Raw genomic sequence first — 11,163 nt, forward strand, 5'->3', positions numbered from 1 at the left:
CAAGGCCCACATCAGGTTCCCCATGGGGAGCCTGCTTCTCCCTCTGCCTATGTCTTTGCCTCTCTCTGTGTGTCTCTTATGAATAAGGAAATTTTAAAAATCCTTTAAAAAATATATTTGTTCTTCTAATCCATGAGCATGGAATGTCTTTCCATTTCTTTGTGTCATCTTGAATTTCTTTTATCAGTGTCATAGTTTTCAGGGTATAGATCTTCTACCTCTTTGATTAAGTTTATTCATAGATATTTTATCATTTTTGGTACAATTGTAAATGAGATTGTGTTCTTAATTTCACTTTCTGCTGCTTCCTTATTAGTGTATAGGAATGAACAGATTTCTGCACATTAATTTTGTATCCTGTGACTTCACTGAATTTTATCAGTTCTAGTGAATTTTTGGTAGAGTCTTTAAGGTTTCCTATATAGAATATTATGTCATCTGCAAATAGAGTTTTACTTCTTCCTTACAAGTTTCGGTGCCTCTTACTTCTTTATGTTGTCTAACCATTATGGTGTGGACTTCCAGTATTATGTCAAATAAATGCAGAGTATTGTATAGCTGGATGAAGAGTATGCATCCAAAAGATTTTAACAGGTTGACTCTAACAGAATGAAATTTAACAAAGGTCAATATAAAGACTTGACCATGGTTTGAAATACCCAGCCACACAAAGAGGTCATAATCAGGAGCTATAGAGAGGAAAGGCAGAAAGGATTTAGTTAAACGGCAAGGTCGTTGGGTACCAATACTATGAAAAGCAAATGGGATCTGGATGCCTGGGTTGCTCAGCGGTTGAGCATCTGCCTCCCGCCCAGGACGTGATCCTGGGGTCCCACGATCGAGTCCCACATCGGGCTTCCTGTGTGGAACCAGCTTCTCCCTCTGCCTGTGTCTCTGCCTCTCTCTCTCTTTGTATCTCTTATGAATAAATAAATAATATCTTAGAAAAAAAAAGCAAATGGGATCTTGGGCTATGAAATATAAAGTACCTACTGCAAGGAAAGGATTGTTCTCTTCAATTGAACAGTATTCAACTCAAGTCTGCCCATAGTGCTGATTTCAGCTCTGGACACCATACTCAAAGCAAGGCTTGGTGGACATTCAGAAAGGAACAACTGGGACCATGATAGTACTCAAAACAGATCCTATGGCCATGCCCTAAAGGGCTATCCAGAAGAAGAGAGATTAGATAGGCTTTATGTAACTCCATATTATATAGCACCAGGAGGAGACACTACAGGATACTGTAGTGTCAGCATAGACTAGTGAAAAACTTGTCAAGTCTCTAAGATGCAGAGCATAGAAGGGACTTTTTGGAGAGTTAGTGGGTAACCAGGGGAGGTTTCCAAGTTCAGTGGATATGAACATGACAATTCCAGCCTTCTCTCTTCAAATCTCTGCTGCCACTGAAATCCTTGATTGTGTGTACCTGCCTGGACCTGAACTCTCCAGCTTCTTAAAGTTGAAAAACCATTGCTCATTCTTAAAGCCATAGGAAAAAGGATTTGGTGATTTAAGACATTTTTTTTTTATTTGAAAACTTGAAATACAAGAGAACTTCCTTGACCCTTGATAAGATATCCAGTAGAAAATCACAGCAAACATCATTATTAATCATGAAATATTAGACATCCTTCCTTTAAAGTCAGGAACAAAAGAAGATGCCTCCACCACCGCTACCATTAAAACATTATGCTGGAGGCCCTAGCTAGAGCGATAAGGCAAGAAAATAAATAAGAGATATAAGGATTGCGCTAGAAGTAACAAAATTTCATCACTCACAGAAGATATAATTGTCTTTATATAAAATTTAAGAAAATCTGGCAAACTACTAGAATCAATAAGATGGTTCAGCAGTATTTCTTAAACATATAATCAGTATGCAAAAATTTAGTGTGCCTGTCTAACAACAACAATCAATCAAAATATAAATGTTTTATATGTCCTGTTCACAGTAGCAAAGAAGACTACAAAGTAGCTCATGTGCTCTAGATTTTTAAGAAAATATTATAAAACTTTACTAAAGGGTATAAAAAGAAGTGTAAGTAAATGTTCATGAATGGGAAGATTGAGAATCTTAAGTATGTCAATTCTCCTTAAATTGTGAGTTTATAAATACAATTTTATTCCAGTAAAAATCCCTATAGAATTTTCTCAAAACTTGGCAAGTTAATCCTATATTGATAAAAAAAAAAGAATGAAGGACTAAGAATGGTTAAAACATTTTTTTGCACCTGGATAAACAAAACAAAACAAAACAAAAACCTGATAGACGGAACCCAGAACAGACATATTTAGATGAACATACATGATATATGATATAAGTGACATTACAAATCCATGAAAAAGGGGTAAACTTTTTAACTATTATTAGTGAACAATGACCCTCCAAATGGAGAAAGAAAAGTTAAATCATATGCCTACTTCATACACAAAACAGTAAATTTTATGTGAGTTAAATACCTATCGAAAGAGCAAAACTTTAAACCTTCTAGAGGAATATTTAGACTACTGTTATATCCACAACATAAATATATACATAGTCCATATGTATTTATGTATATATTTTTTTCTTAAACATACAAGCACAAATCATAAAGGAAATGCATGATAGATTTAACTACATTAAAAGTTTAAGTTTCTGGAGCCACCTGGTTGGCTCAGTTGGTAGAACATGCAACTCTCGATCTTGGGGTTCTGAGTTCAAGCCCCAGGTTGGGCATAGTGCTTACAAAAAAAAAGCTTAAATTTCTACATAAGTAAAAAATGATTAGGAAATTCACAGAGGAGGAAATGTCATGGCTAATATAGATACTCAACTAGGTTTTTAGGTCACCTAAGATTTTTGCCTAATGCAAGGAGGGTTGATTATTAAAAAATCCACTGCTGAATAATAGACTCTGTGTGGTGTGGTTACTCACAGCATCATATTTGTTGTAGCTCTGAGTGCCCACTAATCATTTGCTGTATCTTTGTCCAAGGCAGATCAAGCATTGTACCACTATTAAAGGAAGCTCATCACATCCTGGCGGGGGGGGGGGGGGGGGGGGTCACTATATGTTATGTGCACAAGGCTATAAAGATGTCTAGGTTCCTGGGGCCAGTCTTCTGGAGGCAACCCTGGGAATGGACTTACTTAATGGGTCTGCCCCCCTCCAGTCCTCCCACACCAACTCCATCTTTTTGCAGTCTCTTAGCAAAAGCATCTAGGTTTTCCTACTACACACTCCAAGACGAAAAAATAAGAGCCCACTCTACCATAAGTGGCAGCTATATGTAATGGATTAAAAATATTAGGCTGGGTGTGCCTGGGTGGCTCAGTGGCTTATGCATCTGCGTTTGGCCCAAGTCACGATCTCAGGGTCCTGTGATTAAGCCCCACATTGGGCTTCCTGCTCAGCAGGGAGCCTGCTTCTCCCTCTCCTTCTGCTGCTCCTTCTGTCTGTGTTCTCTCTCTGGCTCACTCTCCTCTCTCAAATAAATAAATAAAACCTTATAAAATAAAAATAACAAAATAATAAAAGTATCAGGATGTATATTTTATCCCATAGGATGTAAATTACATAAGCATCCAAGCTCTTGCAGTGAATGCTTCTCTCTCCTAGCACCTCTCTTTGCTCGTGCTAACAATGAGAAAAATCAAATCAAATATCTGGATAGACTGATGTCTCCTGTCTCCAGATTTTGTAGGACACTGAAAGAATACTAAGAACCCAGCCTGAAGGAGACAGAAAAATCTAATCTTCTTTATTTTTATTTCCTTTTCTGAAATGTTTTTATCAGTACAATTACCAGAGGCAGTGCCTGACTTCCCTTGACAATCTTATGCTTTCACCGTCACATACAATTAGGTGCTATTTATCATTAAAAGAAAAGTAAAACAAGATGATAGGCTACAGCAGGTGAAGTCTCCATCTCAGCGTTGATAAAGGCTTTATCTCAATATAATATAACCCAGATATTTTTAAATGTATACGATTTGTATTAGGTTGTGTTTTAGTGTGGAAGGAGGAAAAAAGAGAAGGTAAACAAATACAGCATCAAAAACACTTTACCCACCGAAGAGAACAGGTAGAAAGGGCATAAGACAGATCTGAGTTTGATACCTATAGCTTAGAACTTATATGACTCCGGAAAGAACTTATATTTAACCCTGTCTTTTTTTCTCCTCTATAAAACAAGCATATCTACCTTAAGGAGGTTTTGTGAGGCTCGAGCCTTTGGGGGGGGGGGGTTGGGGACACAACCAGACCCCAGCAGGAAACACATGTGCTGAGCCTCCCTGTTGGCCTCCGAGGGAGCCATCACCTCCCGGAGTGGTGACCAGAAGCCAGAGAGAAGTGTAGCTTCAGCTCTCTCTGCACCTGGCTGCAGGAGGGGGCCCCACAGGCACCATGGGCAACGCGGCCCCCATCTTGTGGCCCCAAGCAGCAAAGGCATCCCACCGCTGCTGCTTCCATCCCTCGGCCTCTTTGCCAGCTGTTCCTATGGCTGAAGCCTGAGGGCAAAAGAGCCCAGCTGCTGCAGTCTAGACGGTGTGCCTCCTAGAACACAGAGCTCAGGAGAGGCGGGTGGAGGATGGAGCTGGGGGGCCAGTCAGAGCTGGGTGGAGGGGGGAGAAGAGTTGGAGGCCCCATCAGAGCTGGGTGGAGGAGTGGAGAATGCAGCTGGGGGGTGGGGGGAGGAATCAGAAAATATCAAGTAGAGCACTCCACAGGTTTAAGTTGGCTTCCTCACTCCCCGCCAGGCGCATTTTGCTCATCAAGCAATGCTGGTCTGTAAATTGGAAATTGTTTGGCCACTCATACCTTTTCAAAAAGGCTCCACTCAAAGGGCATTCATTATTTTTTTTATTTGATCCCCATAGCATTTTATTAGGTAAATGGGGCAAGTGGGATTATACTGAAGCTTGAGATTAATGGCTCTTCAAAGACCATAGAAGGTCCAAGGCTATAACCCAGATTCATGAGATTTGTGGGAGTCTGCAGAGACATAGATGCTGACAAAGGTTATTTGTGATGAATGCTTTGATCATTCATCCTAAATGAATCCTAAACATTACCATCAGCCAGCCAGCTACTTCCACGGCAGGGGCAGGTGGGTTGGGGGTGGACGGACTGCACCTCCAAACAAGGATTTGACTCCACGTATAATAAAGTATCAAAGTGTGTATGTACCATATACGCATTTATCTCTATATATGTTACTTATAAGGAAGGATATATATACAACAAAACATATACTGGTTTTCTTTTAAGATTTTTTTTTTGTTTTTAAATTTTATTTATTTAGTCATGAGAGTGCTCGCTTCGGCAGCACATATATTTAGTCATGAGAGACACACAGAGAGGCAGAGACATAGGCAGAGGGAGAACCAGGCTCCCTTCGTGGAGCCAGATGTGGGACTCGATCTCAGGACCCTGGGATCACGACCTGAGCCAAAGGCAGATGCTCAACTACTGAGCCAGACAGGTGTCCCTAAGATTTTATTTTTATGTAAGCTCTGTGCCCAGTGGGGATGGAACTCAACCCTGAGATCAAAAGTTGCATACTCCACCGACTGAGACAGCCAGGCACCCCGATAGATGTATTGTTAATAAAAAAGAAAGAGAAAATCAGAAACAAGAAATGGAGCAAAGTTCAATATGCTAATCATAAAAGTTATTCTGGGGGAGGCTGGATGGCTCCTTGGGTTGGGCGTCTGACTCTTGGTTTGGGGTCAGGTCATGATCTCAGGTTTGTGAGACTGAGCACCACACCCGGCTCCAGGCTCAGCATGGAGTCTGCTTGAGTTTCTCTCCCTCTGCTTCTCCCCCCTCAAATAAACAAATAAATATTTAAAAAATAAATACTGTGGTTGCTGTGTCTGAGCATCAGATTCAATTCTGAGTTTCTTGGGATCAGTAAATTAAACAATTCTCAATCTCAGAAAAGAAGCGACATACTATTTTCTCAGGAGAAGAAAGTGGGGGGTGGGGGTGGTTCCCAGAAAAAAACTATAATAAATTTCTTATGGAGGAAACTTCCTTTCATATAAGACACCGAGTGACATAATGGACAGTAGCCTTGACAGCAGGTTTATAATTAATAAAAACTAGTGTTTTCCATGGCATTTCTTAAAATCAGAGCATAATATTTTAAAGTAATCTCTACACCAACATGAGGCTCAAACCCACAACCCTGAGATCAAGTGTTGCATGCTGTACTGACTGAGCCAGCCAGGCGCCCCCAGAGCATAACACTTAAAGTACATGCCAGGGGGGGCTCTGGGGGGCTCATTCATTTCAGCGTCTGACTCTTGATTTCAGCCTGGGCCATGATCTCAGAGTCCTGGACTTGAGCCCCACATGGGGCTCCGTGCCCCTGTAGAGTCTGTGGAGTCTGCTTGTCCTTCTCTCCCTCCCTCTGCTTGTTCTGTCTCTCTGTCTCTCTCTCTCAAATAAATAAAATCTTTTAAAAATTCTTTTTTTAATTTAATTTTATTTATTCATGACAGACACAGAGAGAGAAGCAGAGACACAGGCAGAGGGAGAAGCAGGCTCCATGCAGGGAGCCCAATGCGGGACTCGATCCCAGGACCCCGGGATTAGGCCCTGGGCCGAAGGCAGGTGCTAAACCACTGAGCCACCCAGGCATCCCTTTTAAAAATCCTTAAAAGTCAAGTACATGCCAGTGAAGATGATTCTGGGAGAAGTCAAGGTGATGTCCAAGCATCAATCTCCCTGGTTCCAATGGGGTCAATGGTGACCTCGGAGAGCCTAAGGGAGGAAGAGAGGTCATCAATCCCTTTGAGACAACCTTCCCTGCATAGCACTTCTGTCAGGCAGGCTTTTGACCCGCACAGATGTCCAGAGGTGGTTCTCTCCTGCCAGATGGGCACTGAGTGCCGGGGCTCCAGCACTGCTGACCTAGGGCAGTCCTGGGCCTTGAGGAGCAGGGCAGGTGGGGGGCTGCTGAAGGTGTCCAGGGACAGGCGGATGGCTCGTGCCTTCCCACTCGGGGACAACAGGGCCTGCGGGAAGCAGGTTAGAGCTCGCTCAGCCCATAATGTGCACTGCCTCCCTCCCCCGTCTTCCAGAACTTTGTTTTCAACTATCAAGGGGGGAAAGGAGACAAAGTGATTCGAGGATAGGAAATACTCTTCATAGTCACCTCCTTCAAATAGAAACCTCAAGTCTAACTGCCCAGAAATGCCACGTAGTATGCCAGCTAGGAGAATCAACGTCTCCCTCTCACTGGGAGTCACAGACCAGGGCTACTGAGAGCCCCCTAACATCTGAGCTGTAATGCAGATGAAAGGAGATGAGGATGAACTTCAGGGGTGAACTTGAACTAATGTAGGAACTGTCACATATGACCATTTCCAGGCCCCGAGTACTTTAACACATTATCCCAATCTTCCTACTTACCTTTCAGGTAGATGGTATTACATCCATGTTAGTTTTCAGATAAGAAAATGATGTTCCGAGATGAGAGACAATCACCCAGGGTCAGAAACTAAGAGAGCCCCGCTTTCTCTGACTTGAGGCGGGGGCTTGCACTGCCCTCCCCTCCAGGCGGCAGACGGCTTGGTACTTGGCCTCTGTGATTTGGAGAAGGGCAGGTCTGGGCTCCCTGGCCACCTGTCTGGTCTTGCCTGAGTCCCAGGCCCGGACTGGGTACCGGGCCCAGTTGCCCCTCACCCCTGCAAAGCTCAAAGCCAGACACAGATCTGGACCTGCCACACCCAGGCCAGGTTTTCCAGGAGATGTATCCACCCCTCCCATGGGCCCTTACAATAACCCAGAAGTAGGTAGAGCCAGATAAACAGCACTCATTACAGGAGAGTCAAAGAGAGCAGTCTCTCTCTCTCTCTCTCTCTCTCTCTCTCTCACACACACACACACACACACACACACACACACACACACACAGCCCCGCCCATGTCAGAGCTGGACTGCCCAGCCCCAGGACAGTATGTTGTACAGCTGAGAAACTTCTAAGCACCCTTACGCTATTTCAGATGCGGACAGCAGAGCCCAATTACACTGAGCTGGAGTCATGCTCTGCTAACTGCCCTTCATATCTGGCATACTGGGTTTTCCTAATTAGAGCCCTGACCTGCCCAAAAAAGAAATTAAGAATAGAAATGGCTTTGTGTTAGTGATTCCAGATCATATTTTTTTGTTTTCCTTGACTTCTGTTTGACTTATCTCTTTTTATCCCAAAATCCTATAAAGTGAACAATGCAAAAATGATGGGGAGGCGGCTTGATCTTCTGGTTGGAGGCATTTCAATGTATTCCTATGGGTTTATAGAATTGCATTCTGGTCAAACAAAATTGACTCTCTTGCCTCCATTTTTAATGACCATCTGCTAACACCTTGTGGTCACTGGCCAGTTACAAGGAAAGCTGCACAGTTAAAACCTCTGTATTTCTGTGACACTGAAGGCATACTAAAATGTGAGTGCTGTGTTTTTAGGGTCTCTTATACTGGCTCCTCTTAGGCTGGGCTCTGAGAGGCAGAAGTCTTGGGTTGCATCGGGGCGGCTTATGGTCAGGATGGCCAGGTGCAGCCAAAAAGGCAGCTGACATTTCCTGGATCCCTACTACATGCCAGGCACTTTCTTTTAATTATCTATCACCTTTAGTTCTACATACCTCCCCCCCCCCGCCGCCCAGGTCGGAGTTAATGTCCTCATCATACAGGTGACAGCACAGACTCAGAGACGTCAGGTAACTGGCTCAGGCTCACAGTAAGTCAGTCACTGGCTGGGTCAGGATTTGAACCCAGTTCTCTCTGATTACAAAGCCCATTTCCTCTTCCTTCTGCCATGCTCCTCACTCCATTTCACCCCTGGAAGAATCAGGCACTCAACTCCACAAAACTGGAATCGGTCATTCACTTTAGGCAAGCAGGCCTAGGGAAGTATCTCGTATTGGGCTGGGCAGGTCCCATCCTGATGCAGATGGATATATTTCTCTGGGAGGAAAAAAAGTCTCCATTTTTAACTTCATGCTATTCTAATCTTGTCCCTACTATTCCTTTTCCCACAATCCCATCTTCATCTGGCCTCCCAGCCTTTTTTCATTCTCTTTCTCATTTCCAAATCAACTCCCCCTTTTCCCCTCTTAGCTGATTTTTTTACCCTGTCAAGAAATGGGTGGATGGAGTTGCATTTAGCTTGTTACTTCATTAACATGGATTTATTCACCTACTCCCTGCCAAGGAGAGGTCATCAAGATAGCCAACCATGAAGCACTGGTCACTCTCGGAACAGAGAGAAGTTGCTAAGCAGGCCTACAGGGGTCAGGAGACTTTCCAAGAGTAGTTTCCTCATCCAAGATAACCCACCTTCTATACCAGCAGAATCCTGTACAAATAAACAAAACAAAAATCTAACCTCCACTCTTCAGATGTGCTTGCATTTACTCAAGAGAGGTGGTATGTGGACTGCCTGAGTGGCTTAGTCGTAGGGTCCAACTCTTGATCTCAGCTCAAGTCTTGATCTCAGGGTTGTGAGTTCAAGCCCTGCATTGAATTCCATACCCAGTGTGGAGCCCACTGAAGAAAAAAAGAGAAAGAGAGAGGTGGTATGCATTGTGTTCAGGATCAGAGACTCTGGAGCAACCAGACTACCTACAGTAAGACCCCAGATCCACCACCTGCTAGCTACAGGATCTTGGACAAGGTACATAACCTCTCCGCACATCCTCTTTTGGAATCGTTGGGATGTATATGTTCATGAAGTACCTGGATGACTGCCTGGCACAAAGTTAGCTCATCAACAAACGTGTAGAGCCCCCTCTGTGTAAAAGTTCTGTGCAGGAGACAGTACTGAGTACCAAGAAGCACCATATACGAATCGCCAACAGCATGGCACAAATGCTGTGCAAATCCCAGCTCTGCCACTTAACCAACCCCATCATAGTGCCCAAGACCACCGCAAGCTACTTATCCTCTCTAAGCCCACCTGTGTTTCTGAGAAATGGGAATAGTCATTGTATCTGTCTCACAGGGCAGGGGTTACAGGTGAAAATGCATGAAGGCTTTGCATGGTACCTGCCTCACACGTGGCAAGGGCAAAATATATGTCAACCGCCAGTGTCTTTGTGGGCATTGACTCAGGTCCAAGAAAGTGACTTCATGGACCTTTCAACCAGGTGGGAGAACCAAAGTGGAAAACTCTACTGCCCCTAAAGTGCAGTGTCCTGTGACAGCAGGAACTTCACTCAAGATGGAAGGCCCAGTTTATGTATGGAAGAAAGAAGCCCTGGACAGTTTTTCCATGGACTCTGACTTCCTCTGGGATGCTCACTGAGGCAAATCCACACTCTGGAATGTAGGGCCTAGGTGTCTGGAGGCTTTGACCAACCCCAAATCTACCATGGTGAAAGATGTACAGCAGCCCCAAAAATGATCCTAAAGGAAGGGCAGGATCCCAACTCTGCCCTTTTTTCCTCACCAAAGTGAGAGCAGGGCAGGTGCTGTATAGACAATGTAGATGGACCAGAGCCCAGAGGCCCTGGTTGCCTAGTTCAGGATGGGACTGAAGCCAAAACAGCAACTGGCTGAGGGGCGGCCCCTTCAGCCTCGCTTTCCCTGGCCACCCAAATACTGGACCAGGGTGCCTTCATCCTTTTATTTTCTTTTAAAGATTTTATTTATTTATTTATGAGAGACAGAGAGAGAGGCAGAGACACAGACAGAGGGAGAAGCAGGCTCCGTGCAGGGAGCCTGATGCAGGACTTGATCCCAGGTCTCCAGGATCACACTTTGGGCCAAAGGCAGGTGCTCAACCGCTGAGCCACCCAGGCATCCTGCTTTCATCCTTTTAATAGCCAGTGCAGGTCGAAGCACTGGGCTGCTTAACACTGTCACAAGAAGACAAAGCACGTGTGTGTGTGTTTATATGAATATTTCTGTCTAGTTTATTTGGTCTTCAACTCATCTTTGTGAAAGGAGTATGTGTCAGGTAAATATATTGTTAGTAAGATTATTTTTAAAAGAAAAATGGTGAGGGATGCCTGAGTGGCTCAGTGCTTGAGCACCTGCCTTTGGCTCAAGTCATGATCCCGGGGTACTGGGATCGAGTTCCATATCATGCTCCCCACAGGGAGCTGCTTCTCCCTCTGCCTGTGTCTCTGCTTCTCTCTGTGTCTCTCATGAATAAATAAATAAA

General features: G+C 44.1%; 1 protein-coding gene across 3 annotated transcripts in view; it reads left to right on the forward strand.

Annotated features, from left to right (window-relative positions):
* Positions 1 to 11,163, forward strand: part of LHFPL3 (LHFPL tetraspan subfamily member 3) — a 560,027-nt gene that overhangs the window by 514,142 nt on the left and 34,722 nt on the right. The window lies entirely within an intron of this gene.

Source organism: Canis aureus, chromosome 21 (assembly GCF_053574225.1).
Source record: "Canis aureus isolate CA01 chromosome 21, VMU_Caureus_v.1.0, whole genome shotgun sequence".
Lineage (NCBI taxonomy): Eukaryota > Metazoa > Chordata > Mammalia > Carnivora > Canidae > Canis > Canis aureus.